Source organism: Arachis stenosperma, chromosome 4 (genome assembly GCF_014773155.1).
Source record: "Arachis stenosperma cultivar V10309 chromosome 4, arast.V10309.gnm1.PFL2, whole genome shotgun sequence".
In the NCBI taxonomy this organism is placed as follows: Eukaryota; Viridiplantae; Streptophyta; class Magnoliopsida; order Fabales; family Fabaceae; genus Arachis; species Arachis stenosperma.
The window spans coordinates 109,212,261-109,228,820 of NC_080380.1; the positions used below are offsets into that span (position 1 = coordinate 109,212,261).

Below are 16,560 nucleotides of genomic sequence, written 5' to 3' on the forward strand. Positions count from 1 at the left end.
AATCTGGAAAATAGATAACTCTGAAACCTTAACTGTTTTCTCAATATTTCATTCCCAACTTATTTATTTGTTTATCCTTTTGATATTCTGAGTTCAAACTTAAACCTTTTGAACATCTCAAAACCAATTTCTGCTTGCCTGACTAAGCCAATCAATCAATCATTGTTGCTTGATCCATCAATCCTCGTGGGATCGACCCTTACTCACGTAAGGTATTACTTGGTACGACCCGGTGCACTTGTCGGTAAGTAGTGTGGGTTGTAAAATACCGCACCATAATCCTACGACAAAGTCCATGAATATAGTATCCCATTTTCATTTTGAAATCTCTAGAGGTTGAAGTAATTCTGTAGATTTTTGGTGTTGTATCTTAACTCTTTGGCAAATGAGACACTTAGAGACAAACTCAGCTATATTTCTTTTTATCCCTTTCCATTGGAATCTTCCATTTAGATCTTAGTATGTCATGGCTCAAAATAAATCCAGACTGACGCTTAAGAAATTAGTTTCCTAACAAGTCTAAAAGATTCGAATATTAGTTAAATAAGAAAATAACAAATAACTTTAATAAAATTACAAATATTAGAATAAATAGTTACACATTATTTTTGACAAAAATATAAAATAGGTCAATATGATTGGATCTTGTCGTGACATTTGGAGAATATAACATCTAAAAACGCAACAAAGAATGAGTACTTATTGCAGATAATTACCCTTGGATAACCAAAGCTCACAATCGGCTATCTATCTGTTCTTGAAATTTAAAAAAAAAATAGTGAGTTTTACAACTCAATGACTAGATAATACACTTATAATTCACATGAGACCATATAAATCATATTATCAAAATATATTTTATTTAGAAAATAGTAATTTATACAAATAAGTGAATTAATAAAGAAGTTCTCACTACAAAAATCAAATCAAATAATCCACAACTTGGGTGGCTCCACCTCTAAGGGTAGCCATTTTCTCTTGTATGTCCAGACAGAATAATAGATCCAACGTGTAGTCTACATGTTAGGCTAGCAACGCCCCTACTAGTTGAGGTCTGAGTTAGATGCATCTAAATTAACGTCGTGACCGCCGTTAACTATGGTTTTCTAATTCAAACCTGCCAAACCAATTCAAAACATATAATTTAAAATACAACAAATTTTTTATCTTTCAAATATATAAGGTATCAAATCAAATTATACTTTTTCATCGAAAATCCCTTTTAATCATACTTTCCAAATCATAAAGGATTCTAACATATTTTACAATTCCAGAATAGCAAGTATCAATAATTAATTCTAAAATAATATAGTCTCATAAAATATATAGTCTCATATGCAGATTAAAAATGGGTTTTCACTAGAATAAATATTTAGTTCTAATAAATCGAATATTCAAGTCAAATTAAAATTCTTTTTTGATAGCAGTTTTTGTAAATATAATTATAAGTTAACCGCAACGCATATCAAAATAAGTATAGATACAAAGGCAATAAGTATAAATATAAATCCTACTCACAAATTGGTCCCAAAGAACCGAAGAGACCACCAAGTTAAAGGGTGAGGAGGATTGAAGTAGAATGGAGCGAAAGAGCATGGAATTTAGATCGATGCAGTGACAATCTAAGGTAAAGCTCGCGACATTTTTGGGAAGCTCCGACCAACTAATCTAACAAGTCATTTATCCAAGGGAGTGATATTTATTCTTAACGGTAACTTTTTTAGTTGTCCATAATCTATACACAAACTCATGCTACCATCCTTTTCTTTAACAAACAAAACTAGTGCATCCCAAGGAAACACACTCGGCCTAATAAATCTTTTAGTTAACAGCACAAGAGAATCCACCACAGCAACGAAAGAAACGTGAGTTAATCTTTCTTTAATTTTTCTCTCTTCTGTTGATTCCTTTTTCTATTTATTTATGATTATTTTGTGGTGAATTGGTGATCTTAATATATAAGAACACTTTTTTATGCCTGAACCAAAATCAGACGAAATTTAGGTTAGAATGGTCTAATTTTTCATATTTTGTTAGGTGGAGGTTAATTAACGGTTTCTGTGAAATATGTGTGCTTGTTTGGGTAAAGAATAAGCTGAGTGTTAGGTTAAATGGAAAACCTTTTGTACTGATTCATGGTTTCATGAATTTGTTACTCTGGTTTATGTGGGATGGATTCAATGTTGCATTTCTTGAGTAATGTGATTTACATAATATAGCTTCAGTGATGAGCATGGTGTGTTTATCCGTTGCAGGTGTTTCGTATTCCACTGATGAACAAAGTTTGAGGGAGGTTTTTGGGAAATATGGTGATGTTGTTGATGGTAAATAGTTGGATTCTCTTATTGCTATTTTTTTTTGTTGGTTTGGGATTAGTTTTAAGTTAGTGATTCAATGTTAATTGCTGTTTTATCTTGTGATTTTTGTAGCAAGGATAATTGTGTACCGTGATTTTGGCAGATCCAGAGGATTTGGGTTTATTACTTACAGTTCGGTTGAGGAGGCGTCATTCAGGCCTTAGATGGGCAGGTATGCAGATTTGCTGCTTCTATGGAGTTAGTAATCATGTCAATTGATACATTTCTGGAGCTACATAGTTTCATGTTTAAATCTGTTGAAGTATGGATGCTATACTTGTCAAGCAAATTTTGTGTAATTATATGTAAGTAATTTTTTTAAACATTATTTTTTGAATTTGTGCCATAGATATTTCATGTGATCTTCAATTAAATGTTTCCCTTTCAGGAATGTAGAACACTTCTACTTCTTGTGTTTTATGTGTAAATTTCTCAACTTATCTTTGATCCTAGCAAGACATCTTCCAAGTGAAAAAAAAGACATGATCCAAGTGAGAAAGAGAGTAAAAACCACAAATTGTTCCCTAAACTTTTTTTTTTCCCAGTGGCAACTTTATTCTTTGGTTTTGGTTTATTAGCTTTTAGTTCCTAGATGTTCACATTGTGAGACAGATGAGTACTATTTTGTAAAATTTGATTGGGGACTAAAATTTCTCTTTTGCATGTTTAATTGCTAATCTTTAAATAATTTGAAATTTAGGGAATAATGGTTGAAAAACAACAATGAAAGACTAAAGTTGCCACTCAAAAAACGTTTCTAAACCAATTGGGGGTTTTACTCGGTGAATAGACTAGTGTATGAATTATTTAATTAGTGTACCATCTTGGTGAATTTTCTTAACTGTTATTGTGATTAGTTTATCAACTGTAGTGATTTTTTCTTATTGCTATGTTTATATGGTTTTTCAATGTAAACAAAGGAACCTTGTTCATTAGCTTAATCCGATAAAGACCAAGGTCACTAAGTATTGAAGTGGATGTCATTACTCATAATAATTTATTTGTGTGTTGTTTTCTGATGAATCAATATAATAATATTAACTTATGTACCATAGAAGTTTTAAGTTAACCTTAATCAACAACAAATTCTTTATTCGATAGCATGATAACAACAAAGAACCGAGAATTATTTAGAAAACTCTAAATTAAAGAGTAATCGATAATGGTATTTGATCTTGTTGAGCCTGAAATTTGTCTTGATCACTTTCACAGTGGTAACATAATATAGTACTGCATATATGAGTTATTTTTCTAGTCTTTAGTTTAAATTTAAAATTTGATATTAGAAAGTCAATTTTGGATTTTCATATCTGTGTTTTTTATTACTCATGAAGCTCTTTTGAATCTATCCTTTATGAATTTGTTGTATTTTTTTTTAATAATTGTTTCTAAGCTTGTGATTATATTTGATTTTTTTTTATAATTGTTTCTAAGCTTATGATTGTTTTACATGTAGACAGTAGACACTTGTTCCATGTTATTTTTCTAAGAGATTTTTTAGTTGGTCATAATAGGGTCAATATACTCTATAATATTGTTTTTTTTATGCTAAAAAGTTTTATATATGGCTGAAGTGAATTCTTTTGATTAATCTATGAGGAGAAAATTTCAGGAAAAAGTAGATAGATAAATTGATATGCTTCCAGTAACATCCATTTTTTAACTCTTATAGCTTCTTGTTGTGCTATTGATCCATCTTACGAACACTGTCAGCCGGCTCTAATGTTGTTCTCTCTATCTCTCTCTCTTGTAGATATTTTTGCATATCTTTGTCACTTGGTATTTTTTTTGAGAACTTAATTGTCGGTTATTATAACAACTGACTATATATGAATATTTGCCAAGGTTTACTTGTTGGTGATTTGTAACATTATTTAAAAATAAATCCCACCTTTTATGTGCCAACTAATTATTAAAATAATAGTATTTAGTGAATAATGGTTGTGAATAATTCTTGAGTGTTGTTGTGGATGAATGTTTCCCTTCTTTTGCTGCATATGTATTGCATCATTAAAAGCATTTTTGCAAGATATCTAACATGTTTTTTTCTTTTACGTGCAGGAAGACATGATGTGATGAAGAAAATATGTTCCATACAAATATCACATGGGATGGGTCTTACAATGACCTTAGTTATGTAAATGTAATATTTTGATGTGTTATGTACTTTTTGAGGTATTACATGTAAATGGAAAAATTCCACTCTATTTTGATTTGTGTTGTTTAGACTAAAAATTAAACGTATCTATCTTATAATGAAACTTTTATGATTTAGATTTCTTGAATTTCTTATTTTTAGATTTATTTTGTGATTATTATCATTTTGGGATGTGATTATAATTTAAAGAAATTGAATCTCATAAACAACAACAGGCTATAGTCACCGTTTTAAAAAACTGTGACCATAGATAGGGCTATGGTCACGGTTTTAAGGAGGGGTGACCATAGAGTCTATGGCCACGGTAAAAAAACCGTGACTATAGATAGGCTATGGTCACGGTTCTAAGGAGGGTGACCATAGAAATACATGGTGAAAAATCGTGACCATAGATAGGGCTATGGTCACGGTTTTAAGGAGGAGTGACCATAGAGGCTATGGCCACGGTCAAAACCGTGACCATAGATAGGGCTATGGTCACGGTTTTAAGGAGGGATGGCCATAGGCCACGGTGAAAACCATGACCATAGTCTTATCTATGGTCACGGTTTTAAAGAGGGGTGACCATAGAGGCTACCGTGACCATAGATAAGGCTATGGTCACGATTTTTTACCGTGACCATAGATTAACCTATGGTCACGGTAAAAAAACCGTGGCCTAAAGTGTGAGATTTTGAAAATTAAAACCGTGACCATAAAAACCGTGACTATAAATAAAAAAACTATGACCATAGACCTATGGCCACGAGAGAATAGGCCACGGTGAAAAACCGTAACCATAGGTCCAAAACCGTGACCATAAATCTATGGTCACCCTTTTTACTAGCTATGGTCACGGTTTTTTACCGTGACCATAGACCTTTTTTTTTGTAGTGTCTCTTTCAGGTGGTAAGTTCACTATATCTGTTGAAATCATTGTTGGGAATTCATTTACTACAAGTATGCTGTTTATATCTTGTTCGACCTTTGATTTTAAAAAATAGAAAAGAACACCTGATATCTTTTTAAAAAGACACTCATTTACTTGAATGGAATTAAGGTATGAGGATGCAGAAGATTTGGAAAGAAAGTTATTAGAAAAACAAACAAGTTTTTTACAATAATCTAAGAGGATACCATTTTTGGATAGCCACTCCATTTCAATGATGGTACCAATATTCTTTAAAGGCAGACAAACAAGGTTAATAACAAATGGTTTACCTTCAGTAGATATTGAGCAATTTAAATAAATATTTGTGTGAGAAACTTTTACTCCTGTATGAGTTGAAATAAGCAAACTGAAAGATAGAAGAGATTTGAGCAAATTTAACTTATTCACATAGTCAATGGATATAAAAGAATATGATCATATAAGGCAATTAAGAGATTATTATTTAGAAAACATTTACCTTTGATCGTGTTAGGAGAATCATTTGTTTCTCCTCCATTAAGAGAGAGTACTCTTCCTTTAATTTGTGGCCTGCTATTAGAGTTTACTTGCAGGTCATGAAACATTGTAGTTGTTGGCATAATGTATAGGTCTTCCTAGCACATGTTTTATCTAGCATAGCAAGATCTCAAACCATGAGAATTTTCACATGTTTTACACGGAGTTGAGGGTTTTCTAAAAGATATCTGTTTATTTATTTCGGTATTTCTTTTTTTTTAAATTATTTTTTTCATGTGTTTCTATATCTCACTTTCTCTTAAAGAAGGTACGTCCTTCTCTTTTAAACACAGCTTTTAAGACATTATTTTCTGCTATTTTATTTACATTTATTTACTAAAAGAATGTAATCTTTTAATTCTAAAGTTACTATTTTTTTTCTAATCTCCAGTCATAATCCTAGTTCGAATTAGGTGGTTTTCCATTGAATATCAGGGTGGTGTTTTAGTAATATAGAGAATTTAAAAAGTTCCTCAAACTTATTATCCATATACTTTCCATTGATGATACTTTTCTATTTGATTTGCATAAATTCAGTCTAGTATTCTTTTTTTTATTGTCAAAAAAATATTTGTCAAAAAATATTGTTTAAAAAATTTATCAAGTAATCTTTATTTCTTTAAATTCTAGTAGAATCGTGATACCTCACCACAAGTGTTCAACCTTTCCTTCTAGCAAAGGTTATTTTTTTTTAATATCTACGTACCCCATGGCATTAGATATCTTTCCTAGCTTCTGAATTCAACATTGAGCTAGAACTAGATGATATTCACCATGAAAAAATTTTAGGTATATTTATCTTAAATTCATATAGCTTACGGTGGTTAGGATTGGTTACGAATTACTTTCTCCGTTTTAGCTTCCACTCCTCATATGATCGATGAATTTTTTGTTAGATTCAGTTTGACCTCGAACGATGTCGGTCAAATTTCGAATAGTTTCCAAAATTTTTGTCAAAGTATTATTTGACATATTTGAGTTTCTTATATTTCTCATATCATATAGCATAGTTATTAGAATTAGACCGAATCGTCCAATTCAATCAAAAAAATCGATGAACTGGTAGTCCAGCCAGTTTGATTTGCCTTCTAGACTGTCCTAGCACCTTGCCATGCTTGAGATTTTAAAAGATATGCTCCTTCCACTAAGCTAGTTACATTCCAATACATGTGTTACCAATAATAATATATATTATTAGATGTATATAACAATCAAGTGCTAACTTTATCACCAAAAGTTTTTCCTTTAAAATTCAATATTACTGTTATTTGTACTTCATCTTACTTTCAATTTATTTTATTTTATTTATTTTTGTTTGGATGATCACAATAATTTTATCACTTACTTTACATCCTTTAAGTCTTTTTAAATTTATTTTTTCTTTATGAATTTAACTTTTAGATTTTTCTCTTCATAATAAAATTATTGGTTAAATTAAATTTATATATAATTTATTTAAATTTAAGTTATTTGAAATATTTTTTTATTATATCTTTTTGTTTTATAAATTATAATTTTATATATTTATTTAATTATTATCGGGTCGAACAGTTCGACCAGTAATCCACTGGTTGAACCACTGACCTAATAACTCAATAACTTAATCGAATTAATTATCGGTTCAATTTTGATAATTATGTCATATAGTCCTACAAATATAAATATAATTAACATTGAGTAATTAGGCGCTTAATATTGTAGAATTAGTGCATCAAATATACTATAAGATATATAGTAAGAACAAAAAAAATATGATAAAAAATATGTCGTGAGAATGGTAAAGACTTAAGTTTTAAAAACTCTTGCAGGGAGCATGTATCTTTATGTTTGTGTCGTTAATTAAAGTAGTCTAGTTTAGCATATATTATTATATTGTGTTATGAGTTAGTCCCACATCGTCCGAGTCATGAAAGTTCCCTCTTTTTACTAGTATAAATATGCGTATATACCCTCTTTTGTTTATGAGTTGAATTGATTGAGTTATATATTGAAATAAGCTGTGTGCTTATTTTTCTCTAGGCTCTTTGAGAGTAAGAGGTGCATCCTTGGCTTAACCAACCAAGGTGGGTTCTTGGCTACTTTCACCAAAGTGGGGTTGTCAACCTCGCCTAGATTGGTGAGCCCAAGTGACGTCCCGGCGTCAGTTTGGTATCAGAGCAAGGTCCGTCATCGACTTGCTCCAGTAACAATTTATTTGGTTCGTGAGCATGGTCTTTAGTGCGATTCACTTGCTGTTGGTACGAGTCGTCATCAGTACGAATTGTCTGTTGCAAAGTTTCGGGTAATATTATTTTTTTTCTTCTTTTGGTGCCATTTCTGTTGGTGATTATCTTCGTTCATTTCCATCATTATCATCATTGTGCATCCTCATCATCATTACAACATCAACATCCAAGCATCAACCTCATTGCATAATAGTAAAAGATGGCTCCAAACGTAGAACTATTCAAGAGATTAAAATGGAGGAGTTACGTCGTCAAGTTAAGGAGTTGCAAGAGCAACTTGCAAAACAAGAAGCTGCTCAAAATAATCTTGGCATACATAGTGATGGCAGTTTTTTTGGTGAAGAAGATAATACAAATCCATTTTATTATTCTTCTTCGTCTGAAGATTTGTCCACACGAAGAGAACGACACAACATGACTCACAAAGCTAAAGACTTAGGAATAAAAATTGATGTTCCTGAGTTTGAAGGGAGACTCCAACCAGATGATTTCATCGACTGGCTTTGCACAGTGGAAAGAGTGTTCGAGTTAAAAGACATTCCAGACGACAAGCGCGTGAAGCTTGTAGCAATCAAGTTGAAGAAGCATGCATCAGTTTGGTAGGAGAATCTCAAGCGTCAGCGAGAAAGAGAAAGAAGAAGAAAGATCAAGACATGGGATAAAATGCGTCGTGAGCTCAAGTGCAAAGTTCCTTCCTGAACATTACAGGCAAGACACCTTCATCGAATTTCATAATTTGAGGCAAAAGTTGTTATCTGTGGAAGAATATACAATGGACTTCGAAGAGCTGCTTATGAAGTGTGACATTCAAAAGCCTGAAGAACAAACAATTGCTCGTTATCTTGGAGGATTGAACACAGAAATTTCTGATATCGTTCAGCTGCAACCATATTGGACCTTGGATGATGTCATTAGGCTGTCATTAAAGATTGAAAAGCAAAGAAAATGAAGGAATAACACTCAGTCGTCGAAAGACAAAGAAGTCATCCTTGATGTTCAACAAGAAGTGAAGACAGGATTTTTTAAAGGCAACAAGGAGCGTGGATCATCAGGTAGGAAATGCTTCAAATGTCAAGGTTTTGGGCATATTGCGGCTGATTGTCCAAATCAAAGGGTTATCACTCTTGTCGAGAAAAAGGTTAATGAAGAACCAATTCAGGAGCAAGAGGAGGAAGGTGAGGTTGACTATGATCTTGAAGAAGAAGTTCCACCCGATTGTGGAGAAGCTTTAGTAATTTGTCGAAACTTGAATACGACAAGGGTAATAGAAGAAGAGAGTTGGTGACGCCACAACATCTTTCACACAAGATGCACAGTTGAAGAGAAGGTTTGCAAGGTCATCAAAAACAGCGGAAGTTGTGAAAATATTGTTTCAAATTATATGGTAGACAAACTGAAGCTTCCAACTGAGTTAAATCCTCATCCTTACAAGTTGCATTGGTTAAAAAAGGAGAATGAAGTTAAAGTAACAAGGCGATGTTGTGTCCAATTTTCTATGGGAAGCAAATACAAGGATAAAGTATGGTGTGATGTTATCCCGATAGACGCGTGTCATTTACTGTTAGGACATCCTTGGCAATATGATCGTCGAGCTATCCATGATGGTTTCAAAAATACATACTCCTTTATTAAAGATGGCAAGAAGATCGTATTAACTCTGTTACAATATGTAGATGGTCAAAAGAATCAAGCTAAGCTATGCCTTGTCACATCTTTCAAATGCACTTACCAATAGAATCTTTCGCCAATACAAGATGAGACTTTTTCAACCCAAGGAGGATAATGCAGGAGCCCTTTTCAACCCAGGGAGAACTGACGCCGGAACGTCCGCTTGGGCCACCAATATTGGCGAGGTTAACAACCCTATTATGGTGAAAGTAGCCAAGAACCCACCTTGGTTGGCTAAGCCAAGGATGCACCTCTTACTCTCAAGGAGCCAAGAGGAAAATAAGCACACAGCTTATTTCATATTCAAAAATCAACTTCAACTCTATTTCATAAATAAAAGGTACATGAGTTATTTATACTAGTAGGAGAAGGAAAAGCCTTCATAACTTAGACGATGTGGGACTAATACATAACACAAAGTTCACTATCCAAAAAAATATGGGACTTGTATTCCCTTATTACAATTAACTAATATAATTAACCTACAAACTCTACTTGCAGCCTACTAACTCTACTTGCTCCTGCCTCATTCTCCCTGGGTTGAAAAACCTCTTGCGTGAAAAGACTTGTGATAGCAGATGATCGATCTATTGATGAATCCACACCAAAAGATCCCATTAGCGAATCCACGCTAAAAACCTGCACCCACAAATCAAATAAAATTCTACTAAAGCAAGGTGAAGGCCACAAGGACCAACCTTACTCTGATACCAAACTGACGCCGGGACGTCGCTTGGGCTCACCAATCTTGGCGAGGATAACAACCCCACTATGGTGAAAGTAGCCAAAAACCCACCTTGGTTGGTGTTCATACCCTAGGTCGAGCTGTTCGACTAGTAAAGAATTTTATAAAGTCGCGTTGTAGATATAGTTTCTAAACCAACAAAAATCCCTTCGTACAAACATTTTGGTTGTCACAAGTAACAAATCCCTTTAAAATTGATAACCGAGTATTTAAACCTCGGGTCGTCTTCTCAAGGAATTGCAGGGAGGGATGTTCTCATTATTGGTTATGAAGATTGTAAATCGGGGTTTTGAAGTTTGGGCAATGGGCACAGGTATATTTAAATGACAAGTAAAATAAATTAACAATAATAAAATCTCTTGGCAAGGTATAAGAACTGGAAGTCCTATCCTAGTTATCCTTATCAATTATGATGAGAATTGGATTTTTCTCCCACTTTGTTAACCTCTAACTATGAAGGTAAATTAAGTGGATGAATTAATTTGAATCCTCAAGTCCTAGTCTTTCCTTGGGAAAAGTTAGAGTTATTGGATCTCGAATCAATTCTTAAAGAATTCCAATTTTCAATCAACAATGAGTTTGATAACTCAAGAGTCACCAATTAATCAACCAAAGCCAAAAGGAAAATTATCTAAATTAAATTAAAAGCATTCATGTAAATAAAGCAATCAAACTATGTCTAAATATAAATTCAAGTCATAACATGGAAAGGTTCATAAGCCAATTGGGTAACATAAATCAAATACAAATAAAAGTATTACAGTAAATAAAAGTAGAAAATAAATATTGAAGGAATATAGAACCTAGAATGAAGATGAATTGAACTAAACTAATAGAAATCCTAAAATCCTAAATCCTAAGAGAGAGGAGAGAACCTCTCTCTCTAAAAACTACATCTAATCCTAAAATTGTGAATTATGAGAGCATGATGATGAATGGATGCATTCTCCCACTTTATAGCCTTTAATCTGTATTTTCCAGGCTGAAAACTGGGTCAAAAATAGCCCAAAAATCGCCCCCTGCGTATTCTGGTACGTTCAGGTCGCAGGAAAGTGACGCGGAGGCGTCGCCCACGCGGCCGCGCGGATTGAAGTTCGCAGATGCGACGCGTCCGCGTGGATCACGTGTTCCTGTCGCCTAGCGTCAGGGCAACTATAGAATATTATCTATCAAATCGAAGCCCCAGACGTTAGCTTTCCAACGCAACTAGAACCACGCCGTTTGGACCTTTGTAGCTAAAGTTATAGCCGTTTGAGTGCGAAGAGGTCAGGCTGGACAGCTTAGCAGTTTCTCCAACTTCTTGTATTCCTTCCATTTTTGCATTCTTCCTTTCCATCCTCTGAGCCATTCCTGCTCTATAATATCTGAAAACACTTAACACACATATCAAGGCATCTAATGGTAATAAGAGAGGATTAAACATAGGGAACTTAAGGCCAAAGAAGCATGTTTTCAATCAAAGCACATAATTAGGAAGGCAAATGTAAAACCATGCAAATAGTATGAATAAGTGGGTAAAGAGTTGATAAAATCCACTCAATTAAGCACAAGATAAACCATAAAATAGTGCTTTATCAACCTCCCCACACTTAAACAATAGCATGTCCTCATGCTAAGCTCAAGAGAAACTATAAAGATGAAGAGGAATGGTAGGATGTATGAAATGCAACCTATCTATATGAATGCAACTACATACAAAAATGTTTCTACCTACTTGGTTAAAAATAAATAAGTTCTCCAAGACAAACATAAATCAGATTTCACTAATTCAAATCATATAAAATAAAGACAAGTAAACTTATAAGAAGATAGCTCATGAAAGCAGGGAACATAGAATTAAGCACTGAACCCTCACTGGTAGTGTATATGCACTCAAATCTCTCTAGTGTATAGGGTAATCACTCTACTCTTCTCTAGTCATGCTTTCTAAAACTTTGTTCTTCATCTAATCAATCAACAAATATTTAGCATACCAATGCAAACATCATGAGGTCTTTTCAGGGTTGTAATGGGGTTGAGGTAAAGGTAAGGGTATATATAAGGCTAAGTGAGCTAGTAAAGTGAATCCTTGAGTAGTCTAAGATCTCACCTAACATATACATACTTTATAAAAATTTTAAAATTATACTTAGCTTCCCATAATTTTCTCACTTTTTATCACATACTCATGTACCAATTTTATTTTGATTTTACTTCCATGTGCATTGATTTCTCTACTAAACTTATTATTGGGGTAATTTTGTCCCCTTATTCATAATTTTTTTTTTGAATCATAAAAGCAAACATAACTTATCAATGCACATGAATTTTCCATTATTTTTTCTATTTTGGTTTTTTTTCATGAGTAGGTTCCCAAATTCCCAATATTCAAATAAATTAGAAACATGATACATTCCCTTATTAACCCATGTTCCCACAGTTTCCCCACACTTAAATTATACACAATATCTATCTTAAGCTAACCAAGGATTCAACTTGGGATTTTTATTTTGTTTTTCTGCTTAAGGCTAGTAATGTGGTTATGAAATAGAAGGGGGTTAAAAAGTTCAAAGTGGCTAACAAGGGTGATGTAAAAGGTAGGCTTATTTGGGATAAGTGAGCTAATAACAAATAATGGCCTCAATTATATGCAAGCATGTAAATATATTAAATATTGGACATATAGAATGGAACAAAGCAAAGATTACAATTATAGAGAAGAAAACACACAAGAATAAAAATTTATGGTTAAATAATGTAACCATGTAAATAAGCTCAAAATCTCACAGGTTGTGTGTTCTTTGGCTCAAAAACCATGTTCCAAATACAACTTCAAACAAATTTAACACAAAAATTTTCAATTTAAATTAGTGAAAATTTTCAAAAATAGGATCTTAAAAAGAAACTTATTATTTTAGCCAAGTAGTAGCTAAATGCATAAAATCAAACAAACATGCAATTAAACATGCAAATGCAATAATGAACAAACAAAGAAAATAAAACAATGGTGTTGAAAAGAAGAAAATAGCTAACCCATGGAGATCGGTATCGACCTCCCCACACTTAAAGATTGCACCGTCCTCGGTGCATGCTAAGATGTGCAGGTGGATGGGGGTTGTAGTTCCTCAGCTAGTGCTCTTTGTGTTCCTTTCCTTGCCGGTGGTTTGGGAGTAGCTTTCTCTCTTTACCCTTCTTGGTGGCCATCCTGAAAGGGGAAAAAGGAAAGTAACAAGTAAAGCTAGGGGATCCATCAAGGAAGAGAGCGGGAAAGGTGGTAATCAATGCACAGTAAAGAAGAATGAAGTTAACACATGGTCATGACTACATGTGAAAAGTCATCAATGGAAATATAGTTAGTGCATGTGATGACAGTTAAATGCAAGATGTTTATTGGCATGCTGGCAAAGGCATGAGAAGCATAGATCAAGCATTTAATGTCCAAGTTAGGTTACCAAGTCTTTCAAACTAACAACATGTTTGTAATAACAATTATATTTAATTAATAAAATATAAAAAGGGTTTAGTGAAAAGCAAGCATTTATAGTTGTAGATTAAAAGAAATCTTAAAAATAGTGCACAATGCCATACGGGCGTTTTCATAAACACATAGCATGCATGGTAAATAAGCTATTTGAAAGTATTAAATTGAACATGCAAGCAACCCTTTAAAAAGTAATATATAATTGTCAAATAATCCACAAAAATATAGAAAAACAACGACCCAAATAAAATTCCAACACCAATGAAAATAATGCAATGAATGAAAGTATGCAATTAAGTAAAAGAAAATGAAAGATAAGAAGAATGAGAAGGGAAAGAAGGGAAGAAGAAGTAAGTAAGAAAGGAGGGAGAAAAAATTAGGATTGGGGAAGAAAAGATAAAATATTTTGGCATATTAGGTTAAGGTGTGCGACGCTGGCGACGCGGTCGCGTGGGTGACGCGGCCGCGTGGTGCGCAATAAGGTCAGGCGACGCGGATGCGTGGGTCACGCGATCGCGTCACTTGATTTGTGCTAGTGGCGCGAGTGCAGCCTCGCATTCGCACAACTCTCTGTTTGAATTGCATTTTGCCAAAAATTTGTGTGACGCGGTCGCGTGGGTGACACGATCGCGTGGATGGCCATTTTTGAAAGACGACGTGGCCGCGTGGGGCACGCGTTTGCGTGGGAGGGCTTGGGCTTCTAGCAAGAGTCCAGCCCAATTCTAGCACAACTTTCGGCCATGCACCTTTTTTACGTCGATTTTCATGGCACGCGGCCGTGTGGGTGACGCGGTTGCGTGGGAGGCCAAAGTTCCACATGACGCGGTCGCGTGAGCGACGCGGTCGCGTAGGGTCAAATTATGCTAAAGGCGCACCTCCAGCCACGCTCTCGCGTGACTCTCTGTTCAATTCTTTTTCTACCCATCGCACTAGTGACGCGGACGCGTCAGCGACGCTACCGTGTCGCGTGCGTGTTTTCTCTTTTTTTTCGTATGCAGAATGCAAAATGCAATGAATGTCATGCAAAAATTTCAGGTTCAATAAAAATTCAAAAACAGACTAAAATTAAAACTAAAAAGAGAACGATCATACCATGGTGGGTTGTCTCACACCTAGCACTTTTAGTTAAAGTCCTTAAGTTGGACATTGGATGAGCTTCCTGCTATGGTGGCTTATGCTTGAATTCGTCCAGAAATCTCCACCAGTGTTTGGAATGCCAGTAGCCTCCGGGATCCCAAACTAGGCATGTAAAGCCCTTAAGAGGCTTCAAACAGATTCTTAGGCTCCCGGGGTGACAAATGTCAGAGCAGATTCCAGGATCCCAAATCTTGCTTTTACACCCATTTGTGACGGGATCTGTATCTTTCCAGCTGGGTGATAAGTAATTTGAATTCTCACTGCGGCTACCAAACAGCTTCCTAGATCCATTCAGTTGAGCTTTACACCAACCTTTACGTTTAAATTTTGAGCACACAACCATGTTGAACCTTGCAGGATAAATCTTATCACTAACTATCTTCTTCTTACTCTTAATGCCACAGAGAGCTCTAAGTTGATCATCCGTCTCTAGTAGCCCATATTCAAGTGGAATTAGAAAGCTAAGGGATATGAATTTTACCCACTTGAATGTTGTGAAGGATGATGGCAACTTAGGGGGAGGTGTTTCTAATGAACGTGCAAGCTCCACTCCCTTGTGCTCTTCTTTGATAACTACCACCTCTTTGCAAGCTTCTTCAATATCAACCTCTTCCTCTTGGTAGCTTTCTTCTGATTCAATTTCCTCTTCATTGTTCACCAAGGGCATGGGAGGTTGTGCTTTTTCTTCTTGAATCTCCTTCTCTTGATCAACCTCTTCCAAGTCTTCAACCATAACATGCCTTGGGGGTTGTACACCCTCCTCAACAACAAATTCAAACTCCTTAGAAGAGGGTTCTGTGACTTAAGGTTCCCGTGGAGGTTCTGCATCTCCTAAATCTTCAACCACTTCTTCCTCTGCAACTATTATGGCTTTCTCCACTTGTTCCAGTAAAAAGTCATGATCCTTATTGTCCACTGGAGTCTCTAGTGTCTCCTTCATGCTACGTTCTTCATTAGATTCTCCACATGAAGCCATGGGGTTCCTTGAGTGTCCGAACGTCCGAAAGGTAATTGACTTATTGCTTGCTCCAATTGATGAAGGGTTGCATGAAATTGATCTACTGTTTCCTTGAAATGATCCCTTGACTCTTGCTCCTCCTTGATGATTAACTTTCCATGACAACTCCCTTCAATTACTCTTTCACCTTCAAGGGTCTCTTCTACCTTCACCTTTAGTGCCTCCTCTAGCTCCTTATGAAGTATGGATTCGCGAAGACGATCCTCTCTCTCTTGTTCCATATCAATAGCATAATTGGGATCATCTTGCTCTTGGATTGGTGGATGTGGGTGTTCTTCCATGGATGGTGGTGATGGGATGGATGGATCATTATGTGGTTGAGATGGAAGTGCATTGGAGCTTGAGGGTTGTATATTGAAGGTATTT

General features: G+C 34.8%; 1 long non-coding RNA gene across 2 annotated transcripts; it reads left to right on the forward strand.

Annotated features, from left to right (window-relative positions):
• Positions 1 to 1,508: 1,508 nt before the first annotated feature.
• Positions 1,509 to 4,572, forward strand: LOC130972961 (uncharacterized). Of its 2 annotated transcripts, none has more exons than XR_009083969.1 (4): positions 1,509 to 1,865; positions 2,256 to 2,324; positions 2,430 to 2,529; positions 4,419 to 4,572. It is a non-coding gene; the product is annotated as an uncharacterized LOC130972961 (long non-coding RNA). The 2 variants fall into 2 exon arrangements; XR_009083968.1 differs by having other exon boundaries at positions 2,461 to 2,529.
• Positions 4,573 to 16,560: the final 11,988 nt, after the last annotated feature.